The sequence below is a fragment of the Erinaceus europaeus genome, chromosome 5 (assembly GCF_950295315.1).
Source record: "Erinaceus europaeus chromosome 5, mEriEur2.1, whole genome shotgun sequence".
Lineage (NCBI taxonomy): Eukaryota > Metazoa > Chordata > Mammalia > Eulipotyphla > Erinaceidae > Erinaceus > Erinaceus europaeus.
The window spans coordinates 119181112-119199070 of record NC_080166.1 but is presented as its reverse complement, the minus strand read 5'-3'; the positions used below and the strand labels follow the sequence as shown (position 1 = coordinate 119199070).

General features: G+C 42.8%; 1 protein-coding gene across 2 annotated transcripts in view; it reads left to right on the top strand.

Annotated features, from left to right (window-relative positions):
- MTUS2 (microtubule associated scaffold protein 2) overlaps nt 1-17959 on the top strand; it is a 411436-nt gene that overhangs the window by 228557 nt on the left and 164920 nt on the right. The gene's annotated exons all lie outside the window — the stretch shown is intronic.

Below are 17959 nucleotides of genomic sequence, written 5' to 3'. Positions count from 1 at the left end.
TTTCTCTCTCTCATTAAAACAGAGAATGAAAAAGTTGCCCTGGAGAGGCTGCCTAGTGATATTGTGCATAGGAGTGACCACAGACAAACGCACTTCTGGGTTGGTGAGAAAGCTCACTTGGATGATGGATTCCTCTGTGTGCTTCTGATCGCATCACTTCCCTGGCAGCACCTTTCCGTGACTGCCTAGAGTCCCTAGGCCAACACCAGATACTACCATAGACTAGATTTAGATTTACTCAGCATTACCCTGCCCCGACCCTCTATATCCTGATTTCACTAGCTTTCCAATAACTAATGGAGTCATCATTACTGCCCTCCCATGGCCTTTGCACATGCTGCTCGGGTTCCTGAACACTCCCCACCCCCTTCACCTAGCTGTCACACCCTTCAGGCTTCAGTTCAGATGCAACTTTTTTCAAGAATCTTTTCAGAGTGCCCCTACCCCTAGATTAGGGTTAAATTAGCTTTTACAGGTATTCTGTATCCAAGTTTCTTATGCTTTTCAAGGACTTTATTATATTCATCCATTGTTCCAGAATAGATACCTTCTGTGAGCTAAGGCACTGTTTAAAGTGCTTGAGAAATACCTATATATATATATTTTTAATAGGAGAGAGAGGAATTGAGACTGGAGAGAGAGGGGTAAAAAGGGATAAAAAGATACCTGCAGCACTGCTTCACCACTAGTGAAGCTTGCTCCCCCCCTCTCCCCCCGCCGCCACAGATGGGGACTAGGAATTTACACGCAGGTAATGTGTGCTTTTCAATCAGGTATGCCACTGCCCGGATCCTAGACATATATTCTACCAGGTAGAGACCAAATAAATATTTAAATACACATAATAAACCCAAAATATTGTGGTATGTTGGAAGCTGAGACGCTGGAATACAGCAAATAAGGAAGTGGGAAAAAGATGAAACTGGAGAGACTTACAATCATGTCTTACTGTGAATAGTTTTAAGTGCTATTATATGATTAATATCTTTTTCCCTAACTGTTGATCTCCACTAGAATGTATGTAACATTTTTTTCCTCAGACATGGAGAGGAGTGAGAGAAATGAATGTGCAGTAAGTGAATGAGTGAATGACTCAAAAAAAGAAAAGATCTCAGACTGAACCCAGGCCATGAAATAGAATGAAAGAATGGGTTTTAAAAAATACTCCAGGGGGTCGGGCGGTGGCGCAGTGGGTTAAGCGCATGTGGCACAAAGCGCAGGGACCGGCGTAAGGGTCCCGGTTCGAGCCTCTGGCTCCCCACCTGCAGGGGAGTCGCTTCACAGGCGGTGGAGCAGGTCTGCAGGTGTCTATCTTTCTCTCCCCGTCTGTCTTCCCCTCCTCTCTCCATTTCTCTCTGTCCTATCCAACAACGAACAACATCAACAATGGCAATAATAATAACCACAACGAGGCTACAACAACAAGAGCAACAAAAAAGGGGTAAAAAATGGCCTCCAGGAGTGGTGGATTCATGGTGCAGGCACCAAGCCCAGCAATAACCCTGGAGGGGAAAAAAAAAATACTCTGCAGGAACAGGGGGAATTATTTGGCAATCAAGTTAAGTTACAGGGTACAGTGTAATAATAAGCCTCAGGGGCATTGAAGCTACTTCCGGGAGATTAGTGCCATGTGACCACTGGCTGCTGCCTAGAGGAAGCTAGAAATGCAGAATGCACTTACCCTTCTCCATGTTTCATTTACATGGGCTGTGGGATTTCCATTCGGGGAAACACACCATCAAGTTACTCAAGAAAGTCCCACCTCAGTTTAAAAGTCAGTGCCTTTCCTGTCTCTAAACTTCCGATCCATTTAACAGTCTCTGTCTGCACCAGTGATTCCTTCCTTGTGACAAGAAAATAGAGTAGCACTTCACAGCAATATGAAAACACTGCCAGCTCAGATTATCCCCACCTCACCTCCTTCGCCATGTTTTCAGCTTCTCGTACTGTTGATCCAGAAATACATAGCTGCCAGCCGAGCTAGTAGCTCAGCTATATGATCACAAAGCACTTGCTTACCCCTCCTAACTCCCTGTTCAGTAGTTTGAAAGTTAAATACCAAAAAGAAAAAGAAAAGAAAGTTAAATACCAGTGCCACTACTTTTAAAACAAATGTTTATCATGAGGTTGCTTACTTAAATGAAATGTGCCCTGTGGTAATTTTTTTCCCCTGAAAGATGTCAAGTTCAGAGTATCCCATAGTTTACATATAAATTGATGGTAGCACACAGTACACATTTGCACCTGCAAGAAGTAGTTCCCAGCTGAGTACTGTCAGAATGCAACCATTATAATCGCACCTAAGTAGCTGGAGGTTAATCTAAGCAGAGCAGGGCTCAGAGCAGAGTGGAGGTAGGAGGGGAATGCAGTAAACCTTTCCCTTTGTTTCTGGATTAATCCTGAGGCTTTTCCATTGCAGATAAGATTAAGCAAGGATCTGCTTCTGATAGATGAGTTTCTGTTAGGATTGCTTGCTGCCTAATGGTCCATCTGTCAAACTGTGACCCCAGAATTGAACCCTGACTATTTACACACAGAGGCACAGGAACACACGCATATTCAATAATACTTCTAAATTTCTCCCAGCTCATGCCATCTCTATGGTGGTGGTACATTTGCTAAAAAGTAAAGCCAAACACTGAGTAACAATGAAATCAAGACATCTCTAAGAACCAAACTCTTCAAATTCTAGATTTGCCCATTGAGAATTGAAGAAGACAGGTGAGCTCTGTTCTGTGGTTTATGACAGAGCCATCTGTACACTGTATCCAGAGCCTGAGGGAACTAGGGGGTTACAAAGACTCTATGTGTCTGTGTGTTTGTGTGTCTGTGTGTTTTGGGGGAGGGAGGCAGGGAGTGACCTAGAAGGTGATTCCACAGTAAATGGTTTGCCTACCAGACAGCTTGGGTTCAGGAGCTGCCTGTAGTTTCTACACAGGCTGTGGTGAATTGTTGAAAGGATATAAACTTGGGAGGCAGACCCAGACTTGAATTTTAATGCTGACTCTGTTCTATAATCTGGCTTAATTCAAATTCTCAGCCTTAGTTTCTGCTTTTGCGGAATGAGCTGAAGTTCATGCACGCACAGTAAATGAGTTAGTCTGTGTAATGCTTCATAAAAACATTTGACAGGGATTTGCCCTGTAGTCAATGTTAGTTCCTGTTTCTCCCAGGCTTGGGCAGCAGGGCAGCAGGGAAGCCTGATGAGGGCCTAGAAGGCAGCGGGAGTATTAGCATAATACCAAGCAATCAGTCAGAAATAAAAGGTACCTCTGGATCAGGGGGCGCAGCTGGGGGAGTGTGGTGCAGTTAATCAAGATGGCAGTCAGGCAGTGAACCTCTGGGGAACCTAGCTAGCAGGAGGGTGTCTGTGTCTGCTTTGCTGCAGCCCGGGGAGCAGGAATCCGGTGCCAACACTGGGACATTATCGTGGGTCAGCTTCTCAGGGAGGCACAGTGGTCAGTGCTGGAGTGTCCCATCTAGTAAGGTGAATTCAGCGAGTTTGAGCCCCAGTGCTGATGGGCAGGAGGGGGCCACAGGCAGAAATATGACTTGAGTTTGGACAAAGTGGTGAGGAAGCCAGAGCACCTATAGAGGGAAGAGGGGAGTACATGTTATTATCGTCATCATGATAAAATATTCTAAATCTCCATGGAGTCTGCAAATGTGCATGGTAGCACCAATAATTGTAAGCAGGATATGTTGCAGGTGGTGCAAGTGGGAAGAGTCTCCCAAGTCACCCCAAGGGCCTGCAGGCATCCTTGTGTTGGTCAGGGAGTGTGTGAGAGCAAGCAAATTTACTAAGAAAAAAGTGGGAGTTCAGATCCCGATAGACCATGAAGTGGGTAAACTCCAGAGAGAGGCTTTGTAGAATTTGCCCTCCAAACTCCTCCTTCCACCCTCCAGTATGAGTAAATTGTTTAGCTGAGTTGATGTTTGGGGTTGGCACTGGCCTGCATCCAGTGGTGTTGCCTTGGTGCAATATGGCAGCAGCAGAAAGCCATTTCCCCACTGCACAGGGACAGTGCTCTCTCGCTTTCCTGTCATTGCTGTTGTTCTGTTCTTTTTGAGTAAGGGAAGAGGGTAACTGTAACAAGTCTGGAAATTTGACCTGAAATCGTGCAATTTCAGTAACTTCCCCATTTACCCTGGGCCTGATCAATGTCCCAGGTTTCTCTCTAGACCTTACCATCTGGAACCAAGCAAAGTATATTAACCAGTATTAAATGGGCTAAAAACAAAGAAATAAAAGATTTCATTCTTGTATTTCAAAATACTGGATACTTGGCAAAAACCAAATAACACTTAAAATTTTGAACCATCTGAGCCCAGTCTCCACAATATTGAAGAAAGCTTAGGTGTTCATATTCATATTCATATTCCCGCCATCTCTCTCCTCCCTCTCCCCTTTCATTTCCCTCCCCCCCTCCCCCTCTCCCTCTTCCTCTCCCTCCCATCTGATCTCCCTTCCTCTCCCTCACTCCTGCTCTGTCTCTATCTAAAATAAATAAATAAATAAGTAAATAGTAAAAATAAGTTTTAAAAATGTATTATTGTCATGGTCCGGGAGGTGGCGCAGTAGATAAAGCATTGGTCTCTCAAGCATGAGGTCCTGAGTTCAGTCCCCGGCAGCACATGTACCAGAGTGATGCTTAGTTCTTTCTCTCACTCCTCCTATCTTTCTCATTAATAAGTAAATAAAATCTTTTAAAAAAATTGTACCATTGTCTATAAACACTCTGATTCATCACTGTGTGAATCATTTAGGAGTTAATACCTTGGGGAGCAGACTTAAGTCAGAGCTTTTAATTATATACATAATATGGGAGCTGTTAGAAGATAAGAGCATCTGATTGGAACTCAGTTTAAATTCTGCTGAATCTGTTAATATAAGAAAGTACAGACATGATCAAGGCCCTCTGTCTCAGCTTTGCTAACAGAGCAATGAGAGAGCTTAGATGCTCCCTCCCTACAGTGGGCATTTGGTGCTCTAACGTTGTATCTGTATGGCACAGACTTGTCTGATCAGTTGTTTGGAGGCCTCAGAGGGACACATGTCAGGGTTATTCTGGGGCAAACAATGCATTAGAAAGGCACAGTTGGGAAGCAAAGCAAGCTCAAATACTGAAATACCAAGTTAAATATTAAAAAGTGGAGCATGGGGGGAGTCGGGCTGTAGCGCAGCGGGTTAAGCGCAGGTGGCGCAAAGCACAAGGACCGGCATAAAGATCCCGGTTCGAACCCCGGCTCCCCACCTGCAGGGAAGTGCTTCACAGGCGGTGAAGCAGGTCTGCAGGTGTCTATCTTTCTCTCCTCCTCTCTGTCTTCCCCTCCTCTCTCCATTTCTCTCTGTCCTATCCAACAACAATGACAACAACAATAATAACTACAACAATAAAACAACAAGGGCAACAAAAGGGAATAAATAAATAAAATAAATATTTAAAAAAAAAGTGGAGCATGCAACTAAAACCCAAACTCCTCCCCCATAAACTTATAAACACTCCAGGAGCTGCTGGAAGGAGTCAGCTTATACCACCATCTAGCTGAGAATCCTTGTGGTCTTAAAAAAAAAAAAAAATTTCTACTTAGCAACAACTCAGGAATATAAACTTTTATGAGAGAAGAATTGAACAGTCACTTAGAAAGTTAACAACATAGTAGCTTTAAGGACGTGTGCCAACCTGTAAATCAAAATAAAATCAACTGGGTTCTGAGAATTTTCTGTTCCCCTCTTGGTAGCTTTAGAAAACCCTTTTTTCTTTGGGAATTCAAGAGGAGAGTCATCTTCTCTTCTTTCTGTTTTGGAATACTGGTTGTGTTTCTCAAAAAAATTAAGGGCTCTTTTATTTTACCTTCAATATAATGGGACATAGGCTTAAACCTGGGTTGTGAACATGACAAAGCAGAGTACTATGCAAGTGAGCTTTTTGCTGGCCCTTGCTGCATAATTTTAGAGAAAAAGAAAGTCCTTGCTCCATCATGTAAAGAATTATACTCATCCTTGTCATTGGTGCTGTTCATGGTGCTCCCATGTGGTGCTGGGGATCAAACCTAGGTCCTCAGAAATAGAGGGATGTGTCATGCTGCTGAGTCACCACTTGATCCCAAGAAATTGGCAGTTTTTAAAGTATTAAAATTACAGGACTTCTGTTTTTTGGTGGTTTTGTTTGTTTGTTTGTTTGTTTTTGGTCTGTCTGTTTATTTGTTTTCTCTGCCTTCAGGGTATTATTGCTGGGGCTCAGTACCTGCACTACGAATCCACTGCTCCTGGAGGCTATTTTTTCCCTTTTGTTGCCCTTGTTGTTTATCATTGTTGTTGTTGTTATTGATGTTACTGTTGTCATTGTTGTTGGATAGGACAGACAGAAATGGAGAGAGGACGGGAAGATAGAGAGGGGGAGAAAGATAGACACCTGCAGACCTGCTTCACCGCTTGCAAAGTTGGGGAGTGGGGGCTTGAACCGGGATCCTTACACAGCTGCTTGTGCTTTGTGTCATGTGCACTTAACCTGCTGAGCTACCACCCATCCCCCCAGAACTTCTGTTTTAAAATAAAATAAAATGAGTTGTCCTTTACTTGGCTGTGTCCTGGCCATTGACTCCAGAGAAAGCGGACTTCATTATATTTCTGTAATACAGAGGACAAACATGCTCGGGATAGTCATTAACATTCCTTCATCTGTGTCCTCATTTGTTGCATCAGAGTAACAACCACTACTGAAACTGGAAACATGTATATAATATTGATATGCAGTCAACGAAAATGACCTGGTGGGTTCGGTTCCCCTCTTCTATCCTATGAAAACCATTTGCTAACTCATTAGATTATGAATATAATCCTTTCCTTAAAAGCCTTTTGGACTATACATTTCATAAGCTACAACCTCTATTTCCATTCCTTTTTATGGGCAAAGCTATCCTTGGTACCTGCTATCTAGACAAGATTAAATCATTTATATTTAAAACATATCATAAAATCACCCAAGCACTGAAAAATTATCATAAATAGATGAATAAGGATACTTCCCAGACTCTTTACAGTCCTTGAATTTTTTTCTTTTTGGTATAAGCAGAAACTCTTTAGTTATTTTTTTCACTTAATGATTAGACAAAGATCATTAAATCTAATTCCATATTTCACCATATAACTGATAGAAGCCCAGTGTGCCAAATGGTGAAAGCAGAGGCTTTAAGTTGATATCTGCCCTTCTGGAAAATCCTCAGGGAAGGTGCCCATATCCTCTGCGCTAAAGCTGGAGCAGTGATGTTCTGTAGGCAATAGTTCCCCAGTCTCTCAGCTTCTGGCTTGTCTGCATCTCTGGCACTAAGCTCACCCCCTTGTGAACCTCAGTACTTCTTCATGCTCCTCTCCTACTCCAGTTGCTTTCCTCCTGTAGCCTTCAAATAAAAGACAGACTCCTGTGTTGAATGGTGGTAAGGAGCAGATCGTGCACCTGCATGCAAGTACGACTGGGCTTGTGCACACGCACACACACACGCACACATGCACACACGCACACACGCACACACGCACACACACACACCACCTGGATCCTCACAGCCTCCAGGGCAGGGCCAAGGTGGGTACACTCGTCGTCGTCTCCTTCTTTACACACTTGTGTCTCCACTCTCAGCCCCCAACTTGGACAAGAACCACTTAGTGAGTTTCTTTCACTTTTTGTTTTTGTTTTTTGTTATTTCTAAAATATATTTAAAGGCAAATAATGTTTGTAAATAGAAAATAAGAAGTATCTGTGACCCATTGTGTTAAGAATGGAGGACCCCCACCCCACTCTTCATCTGCACTATTCCAGCCCTTAAGTCCATTATTGTTCAACAATTTGTTTGGCTTTGTATGTTAACTCTTTTTTCAGCCACCAGGTTCCAGATGCTAGCATGATGCTGACCAGACTTCCCTGGACAGACGACCCCACCGATGTGTCCTGGAGCTCCGCTTCCTCAGAGCTCCACTCTACTAGGGAAAGAGAGAGGCAGACTGGGAGTATGGATCAACCAGTCAATGCCTGTGTTCAGTGGGGAAGTAATTACAGAAGCCAGACCTTCAACCTTCTGCATCCCACAATGGCCCTGGGTCCATGCTCCCAGAAGGATAAAGAATAGGAAAGCTATCAGGGGAAGGGATGGCATATGGAGTGCTGGTGGTAGGAATTGTGTGGAGTTATACCCCTCTTATCCTATGGTTTGTCAATGTCTCCTTTTTATAAATAAAAAAATTTTAAAAAGAATTCATAAACTGAGACCTGTTGGCAGATGTATTTTAATCTGAGGTCAGATGTAGACTTCTTCATTAGTCAGAATGTGCACTGGAAGGGCAGATAATTCTGGGAGAATTTTGTCCTAACTAAGCAGAATTAGCTTTGGGTCAGCTCAGTGCAGAACATGATGGGGGGAAGCTGCTTTGTTTTCCACCCTGGGCAGAATGACACCTATGGCTGTGTGCACAGAAAGGAAAGAAAAGATCAGTCTGCAGCCTTAAGGGTTAAGCAGAAATAGAATAAATTGTTTGCTGAAATATTTATGAACTGCAACATCTGCTAAGGCTTCCTTCCCTAAGGAAACTTGTGGCAGCAGATTGGAACAAAACCCAGGGCTACTCCAAGAAGAAAAATAATTAATTTTAAATAATAGAAAAATTTGAACATAAATGTGATCAAGGTATGATAAGCAAGCGTGATAAGCAGGACTTAAGATGTCTCCTAAGAGACATGCTGTCCTGTTTGTAAACCCAGTAATCCCCAGGACAACACACACCATGGCCTTTACTCTCAGGATTATGTTACCGTCAATGGCTCATTTGATGATAAGAAAAGGAGGTTATTCTGGATGGGCCTGATCTAAATCACATGAGTGTTCTTAGAAGCAGTGTTTCCTCTGGCTACAGACAGAAAAGAAAGTCAAGAGATTCAAAGCACTAGAAGGATTCAACATGCTGTCCCTGGCTTCCAAGTGGAAGGGATTAACATCAGCGCAGGCAGTGAATGGTTACTGGGGAATGTGTACAGAAACCCTTGTGGTGTTTTATTTTTTCTTTTTCTTTTTTTATGTTGATTTAATAATGATTGACAAGATCATAAGATAAGAGGAATACAATTCCACACAATTCCCAACACAAGTCTGTGCCATACAGATACAACGTTAGAGCACCAAATGCCCACTGTAGGGAGGGAGCATCTAAGCTCTCTCATTGCTCTGTTAGCAAAGCTGAGACAGAGGGCCTTGATCATGTCTGTACTTTCTTATATTAACAGATTCAGCAGAATTTAAACTGAGTTCCAATCAGATGCTCTTATCTTCTAACAGCTCCCATATTATGTATATAATTAAAAAGCTCTGACTTAAATCTGCTCCCCAAGGTATTAACTACTAAAAGATTTACACAATGATGAGCCAGAGTGTTTCATAGATGATGGCTCAAGTTTTTAAGTACTTTGGGAGGGAAAAGGGATTTAATACCACTGGTCTAATTGATATAAAGGAAGAACATGGAGAAGTTGCTTTTAATTATTCAAAGGTCACTTGGTAAATTAGCCCTTGGTCTTTTAAGTAACTAACCTCCATCAATATTTGACTGTGTTGTCTGCTTGGAGAATATAGCTTGGTAAATATTAAAAGAGGATTTCTCAAATCCAAAAGAGGTTTCATGTTATTAAATGTGCCAGATGTGCTGGGCTGGGTGACGCGTTCCCTCGTGTTCCATGATGGCTGCTCTGACTTTATGAGAGAGGGCATCACCCCTAGCCTTTGCTTCCTTCCTTTTTTTTTTTTATTTAAGAAAGGATTAATTAACAAAACCATAGGGTAGGAGGGGTACAATTCCACACAATTCCCACCACCCAATCTCCATATCCCACCCCCTCCCCCGATAGCTTTCCCATTCTCTATCCCTCTGGGAGCATGGACCCAGGGTCATTGTGGGTTGCAGAAGGTGGAAGGTCTGGCTTCTGTAATTGCTTCCCCGCTGAACATGGGCGTTGACTGGTCGGTCCATACTCCCAGTCTGCCTCTCTCTTTCCCTAGTAGGGTGGGTCTCTGGGGAAGCGGAGGGCAGAGGATATGAACAAAACATTCACTACAGAGGAGATCCAAAAGGCTAACAAACATGAAAAACTGCTCTAGGTCACTGAAACAAAGAAACAGAGAGACAGAAAAAGAGAGGGAGATATTCCCCTCGTACAGTGACACCCTTTCCCATGGCTGGGATTTGAACCTGGGTTGCACACATGGCAAGGAATGCACCCTATCAGGTAACCTGTCTTCTGGCCTGAGAAGAACACCAGTTAAACAGGTCTATTTTTCTCTTACATGTGTACCCCTTAACTGTGAACCCTTGGACTATGATTTTCATTTTACCAATTCATTAGTATCCATGTTCCCCTTAGTCCTGGAGAAGAAATATGCAGAGGGGCCAGTGGCTCGTTTGGATAGTGTGCTGCTTTGCCACATGTGTGCCACCCAGGCTTGAGCCCAGCCCCTATCACATTGAAGGAAGTGCTGTCGTTTCTTTTCAGCTCTTTCTCTGTCTCTTTCTGAAGAAGTCATCTGGGAGCAGCGAAGCCCTAAAGATGGCCAAAATAAATAAAAACTAAAAGGAATAAGAAAGAGGACCCTAGGCCTAGCAAGACACTTCACTTGGCAGAGGAACTGTGCCATGCATACAGCCTAGTTTAGAGCCCAGGCTTTGCAGAATTAAGGTAACTTTCAGTGCTATGGTGTCTCTCTGCCACTCAGCCTACCTTTTTCTCTCTTCCTGGAAAAGTCAATCCAGAGCAGTGAAACCCTAGTGACAATGAAAATAAGAGCACTGAATGTCTTTGTGATTGACTGTACTAAAATGACTTCAGAAAATAGTATAGAGGATATTCTGGAGTTCTGGGTGGGGAATGAAGAGAGAGAAAGTAGGAGGACCAACGATGTATTCTCCTCTGTGATAAGTTGGTTGTGGATATTACTGAGAAAAGGAAATGGGGCCGGGGAGGGAGGTGCATTGTGAAAGACACCAGCTTTTGGAACAGTAGAAACTTGTGTGGGTCGAGGTGTCTGCCAAAGGCAGCGCCCTCCCTGCAAACCCTCCCTTGGTTCCTGATGAGGCTGACTTGAGCACATTTCCGTAGCGCAGTCATGGAGCAGGGTCTTGTCAGGTGCGCTGCTTGGCGTCTCTTGGACTAGATGGGGAGTTGGAAGAAATGCCAGCCGATGAAAGGAGTTGCTTTGATGAAACTGTAAGAGAGCAGTTTATCTTAACTCTTCAATGTGAAAAATAAAATACATGCCTAGGCTAGAATATAGAGAAGTTAGGAAACAAAACATTCAGTTCATATGTTGACAAATGAAAATTTGTCACCAAGTGACAAATACTGCTAACTCAATGAAATATGCACTGTTTGGGCATTTATGCCACCAAGATAATATGTTATTTGACTGCCTGGCTTGTTTTAAAAGATCAGTGAAGAGAATATTTTAACCATTATGATATGGATAAATATTCAAGATCAGTGAAACATGTTTCGTAGAAGGTGGCTGTATTGTCACATTATTATTAATGGCTGTTTGCTTTCCTTCCCCAACTATTCCTCTAATCACTTCATTCTCATCTGCCTACTGTTTGTTCCTCATTTCCATCCTCTCTTGCTTTTTAAATTCAGGCTACATTATTGATTCACCCCCAGTCAGTGAAGCATTGATAAGTATCAGGATATGGATCAGAAACCATAAATTTCCATCTTTATTTCAGACGTGGGTAATTAGGCAATCCTTGCTGCTTTTTAGGGGCATATCACAGAACATAAATGTATACTTCCTTTTCCAAGGGCCTACATTTCTATAAGGCTCTCTGTTTTTTTTTAATGCAGTTTCTTTTTTTTTTTTTTCTTTTTACCAGAGCACTGCTCAGCTCTGGCTGGTGTTGGTGTGGGGAATTGACTTAGAAACCTGGGACTTCAGAGCCTCAAGCATGAGAGTGTCTCTGCATAACCATTATGTTATCTAGCCCTGTCTTTTACTGCAGTCATCTTTTTTTTTAATAAAAAGGAAACATTGGCAAAACCATAGGATAACAGGGGTACAACTCCACACTATTTGCACCATCAGAACTCATCTTATCCCCTCCCCTGATAGCCTTCCTATTCTTTATCCCTCTGGGAGCATGGACCCAGTGTCATTATGGGATGCAGAAGGTGGAAGGTCTGGCTTCTGTAATTGCTTCCCCACTGAACATGGGGATTGACAGGTCGATCCATACTCCCAGCCTGCCTCTCTCTTTCATTAGTGGGATGGGGCTCTGGAGGTGTGGGGCTCCAGGACACATTGGTGTGGTTATCTTTCCAGGGAAGTCTGGTTTGCATCATGGTAGCATCTGGAACCTGGTGTCTTAAAAGAGAGTTAACATATAAAGCCAAACAAATTGTTGACTAATCATGAACCTAAAGGCTAGAGTAGTGCAGATGAAGAGTTAGGGGGGGTCCCCATTCTGTAGATAACTAGTAGGTCTATTTTAGTTCTATTATGAAGGGTCTGTGACTACACTAGTTTTTTGTTTGTTTTTTCCCTGAGCCTGAAATCTGATATGCAGGTGGATTCAAGTTATTGTCTGGGGAGATGGTGTCTTGGCTGGTAAATGGACCAGAAAGCTGGATAAGGGAAGAGAGTAGCTCCCAAATATGGGAAAGGTGTATAAATATTGCTGACTGTAAACCCCATTGATTTGATCTGATCTAGGGCCCATATTCAGCTTAAGAGCCTATGTGACCTCTGAATCCCTGTAGATCTGAGCTCACAATCTATGGTCATGAGTAGGAACATTCCATACTGCCCTAATATCAGGATCCATCTTCCTCAGGTGGAACACAAATTATGTTGTCCATCCTCCCTTCAGAGGATGGAACATTCTCTACCATTTTTTATCCAAGTTGAGGGCAAGGTCCTATGGGTGCCCACAAAGGGGTCAATTGTGTGTTTCTGATAGAGATGACCAATAACAATGGAGAGAGGGATCTGTTCGAGGTCTAGGCTCGTCATGTCTTTTGGGGAATCTCAGGACTCCCCGATTAGGGCCCCAGCTGATGGGGTGACCTGATAGTGACTAAACAGTCTTTGTTAAAGTATGCCAGTCTCTTGCCCATATTCAACTTTTGTAGTCCTTGCTTTGATAAGTTTAGCTTTGGAGTGAATTAGTGAAGTGTAATAGGAAGTAGGTGAGGAGGGTATCTAAGTCTAAGTAGACACTATTTCATTATGAACTTTATACTGACTCTCTACAACCTACTGTGTACTTTTTCTTTCAGGTATATATTTTGCCCTAATTTATGGATACATGTGAACATATGCTCTATCTCATGGGACTTAGTCTATATCTAGGTTTTGGGACTTTGTTAGGAAGTGATCCACCTGAAATGGAATTAGAGAATCCTATGAAAGGAAAGGTCTCACCCAAGTAATGAGGCTGAAGGGTTGACATTACACACCTGACGTCTCTGGACACAGTCTGAAGTGAAGCATGCTGAGGTGGTACTCATTGCGTTGATTAGGTTGGGATCAGCAGATGCAATATCATTTGGTATGAATTGAGAGAAGCATGCAGGAAAGTGAGCCCCACCCTAGAGGTTCCAGGACTGGGGGAAGTATAGGCTCTATAGAGGAAGTGGGAGGTTCCTCCTGTCTTAGGGTTTAAGAAGACAATAGATAGTTATTGCTATAATCATATTATTTGGCAATTGGGTTAACTTTGAAAAATCCCTGTTAGTATTTGCTGTATCATACACAACAGCACCATAATTTATGTCCTTTGACATTATTTGTATATAGCTGTGCCATCAGTTGCTTCTGTTCTCCTTGGTCTAAGCTTTTAAGAGAGACAACATATCAAAGACTCAGCCTGTGGTCTGTGTATTAAAAAGTTTGAGACATTCAATCGATTTTCCCCTCTCATATTAATTAAATATTCATTTATATGACTGCAGATTGATAGGAGTGTACATAAACACCATTCCCACCAAAAGACTGTGTCCTATCCCATCCTCCCCCCCAACCCACCGTGAAGCCAAACTTCTGCTCTTGCAGTCAACCCAGAGACTTTTGCTTTGTTGCCCTACTCCAAATTCAGTCAAAACCTGCTTTGAGTTTACCTTTCTGTTCTTCTTTCTCAACTTCTGTTTATGAGTGGGATCATCCCATACTCGTTTTTGTCTTTCTGACCTAGCTCACTTAACATAATTCCTTCTAGCTCTGTCCAAGATGGGTCAGAGAAGGTGGGTTCATTGTTCTTGATAGCTGCATAGTATTCCATTGTGTATATATACCACAGCTTTCTCAGCCACTCATCTGTTGTTGGGCACCTGGGTTGCTTCCAGGTTTTAGCTATTATGGACTGTGCTGCTATGAACATAGGTGTACACATATCTGTTTGGTTGGGTGTTATGGAGTCCTTGGGGTATATCCCCAGGAGAGAAATTACTGGGTCATATGGAAGGTCCATGTCTAGCCTTGTGAGAGTTCTCCAGACTGCTCTCCACAGAGGATGGACCAAATTACAGTCCCACCAGCAATGTAAAAGGGTTCCTCTGTCCCCACAGCCTCTCCAGCATTTGTTGCTGCTGTCCTTTTTGATGTATGCCATTCTAACAGGAGTGAGGTGGTATCTCAATGTTGTCTTTATTTGCATTTTTCTGACAATCAGCAACATGGAGCAATTTTTCATGTGTTTGTTAGCCTTTTGGATCTCTTCTGTAGTGAATGTTCTGTTCATATATCTGCCCATTTTTGGATGGGGTCATTTTTTAAATTTATTTTTTAAATTTATTTATTTAAGAAAGGAGACATTAACAAAATCATAGGATGGGGGATACAACTCCACACAATTCCCGCCACCCAATCTCCATATCCCATCACCGCCCCAATAGCTTTCCCATTCTCTATCCCTCTGGGAGCATGGACCCAGGGTCCATGTGGGTTGCAGAAGGTGGGAGGTCTGGCTTCTGTAATTGCTTCCCCGCTGAACATGGACGTTGACAGGTCACTCCATACTCCCAGTCTGCCTCTCTCTTTCCCTAGTAGGGTGGGTCTCTGGGGAAGCGGAGCTCCAGGACGCACTGGTGGGGTCTTCAGTCCAGGGAAGCCTGGCCGGCATCCTGATGGCATCTGGAACCTGGTGGCTGAAAAGAGAGTTAACATACAAAGCCAAACAAATTACTGAAGAATCATGGACCCAAAGGTTGGAATAGTGGAGATGATGTTTTGGGGTTACTCACTGCAAACTCTAGTATACTACTGCCTTCAGGTATATATTTGCCCTACTTTATGGATACCTGTGAACATATGCTCTATCTTCTGGAACCTGGTCTATATCTAGGTTTTGGGACTTTGTTAGGAAGTGAACCACCTGGGATGGAATTAGAGTATACTATGAAAGGAAAGGTCTCACCCGAGTGATGAAGCTGAAGGGTTGTCATTCCACACCTGAAGTCTCTGGACACAGTCTGAAGTGAAGCATGCTGGGGTGGCACTCATTGCATTGATTAGGTTGCGATCAGCGGATGCAATATTATTTGATATGGATTGGGAGAAGCATACGGGAAAGTGGTCCCTACCCTAGGGTCCCAGGACTGGGGGAAGTTTAGGCTCGATAGTGGAGATGTGAGGTCCCTGCTGTCTTAGGGTTCGAGAAGACAATGGATAGTTACTGTTATCATCACATTATTGGTAATTGCGTTAGCTTTGAAAAGTCCCTTTGTTAGACATACAATCAATTTCCCCCCCTCATATTAATTAAATAGTGATTTATATGACTACAATTTAATAGGTGTGTACATAAACACCATTCCCATCACCAAAAGATTGTGTCCCCTCCCACCCACCCGCCTCCACCCCTCCCCCCCCACCCCCCACCGGCCCAGGAAGCCTCATGTCCACCCTCCCTCTCACCACAGGGTTTTTACTTTGATGCCCTACTTTCAATTTTGTCAGATCCTGCCTTTAGTTTCCCTTTCTGTTCTTCTTTCTCAACTTCTGTTGATGAGTGGGATCATCCCATACTCATCTTTATCTTTCTGACTTAGCTCACTTAACATAATTCCTTCTAGCTCTGTCCAAGATGGGTCAGAGAAGGTGGGTTCATTGTTCTTGATAGCTGCATAGTATTCCATTGTGTATATATACCACAGCTTTCTCAGCCACTCATCTGTTGTTGGGCACCTGGGTTGCTTCCAGGTTTTAGCTATTATGAATTGTGCTGCTATGAACATAGGAGTACACACCTCTTTTTGGTTGGGTGTTATGGAGTCCTTGAGGTATAACCCCAGGAGAGGAATTACTGGATCATATGGAAGATCCATGTCTAGCCTTCTGAGAGTTTTCCAGACTGCTCTCCACAGAGGCTGTACCAATTTACATTCCCACCAGCAATGTAAAAGGGTTCCTCTGTCCCCACATCCTCTCCAGCATTTGTTGCTGCTGTCCTTTTTGATGTATGCCATTCTTACAGGAGTGAGGTGGTATCCTAGTGTTGTCTTAATTGACATCTGGGCATCTGGGTTGCTTCCAGGTTTTAGCTATTATGAATTGTGCTGCTATGAACATAGGAGTACACACCTCTTTTTGGTTGGGTGTTATGGAGTCCTTGGGGTATAACCCCAGGAGAGGAATTATTGGGTCATATGGAAGGTCCATGTAGCCTTCTGAGAGTTCTCCAGACAGCTCTCCACAGAGGCTGGACCAATTTACATTCCCACCAGCAATGTAAAAGGGTTCCTCTGTCCCCACAACCTCTCCAGCATTTGTTGCTGCTGTCCTTTTTGATGTATGCCATTCTCACAGGGGTGAGGTGGTATCTCAATGTTTGTCTTTATTTGCATTTTTCTGACAATCAGCAACCTGGAGCAGTTTTTCATCTGTTTGTTAGTCTTTTGGATCTCCTCTAGAGTGAATGTTCTGTTCATATCCTCTGCCCATTTATGGATGGGATCATTTGCTTTTTTGGTGCTAACTTTGCTGAGCTCTTTGTATATTTTGGTGATTAATCTCTTGTCTGGTGTATGGCATGTAAAGATCTTCTCCCATTCTGTGAGGGGTCTCTTTGTTTGTGTGATAGTTTCTTTGGCTGTGCAGAAGCTTTTCAATTTGATGTAGTCCCATTTGTTTGTTTTTGCTTTAGTCTTCCTTGCAATTGGGTTTGTTTCATCAAAGATGTCCTTGAGGTTTAGATGGGAAACTGTTTTACTAATGTTTTCCTCTAAGTACTTGATTGTTTCTGGTCTAGCATCCAGGTCTTTAATCCATTTGGAGTTTATTTTTGTTTCTGGTGAGATAAAGTGGTTCAATTTCATTCTTCTGCATGTTACAACCCAGTTTTCCCAGCACCATTTATTGAAGAGAGCCTCCTTCTTCCATTTAATCCTTTGGGCCCCCTTATCAAAGATTAGATGTCCATAGGTGTGGGGGTTTAGTTCTGGGCTTTCAATTCTGTTCCACTGGTCTGTGTGCCTATTTTTATTTCAGTACCATGCTGTTTTGATGATGATGGCTTTATAATAAAGTTTGAGGTCTGGGAGTGTGATGCTTCCATTTCTGTTTCTTCTCCTCAAGATGGTTTTGGCAATTCTAGGTGTTTTCTGGTTCCAGATAAATGATTGTAGTGTTTGTTCTGTTTTCTTAAAGAAGCTTGGTGGAACTTTGATGGGTATCGCATTAAATTTGTATATTGCTCTGGGGACAATATTCATTTTGATGATATTTATTCTTCCGATCCATGAGCATGGGATGTCTTTCCATTTCTTGGTATCAGTTTCTATTTCCTTGAATAGTGACTCATAGTTTTCAGTATACAAGTCTTTCACTTCTTTGGTCAGCTTTACTCCTAGGTATTTTATTGATTTTGCTGCAACAGTGAATGGGAGTGATTTCTGGATGTCTTCTTCTTCAGATTTAGTGTTTGCATAAAGAAATG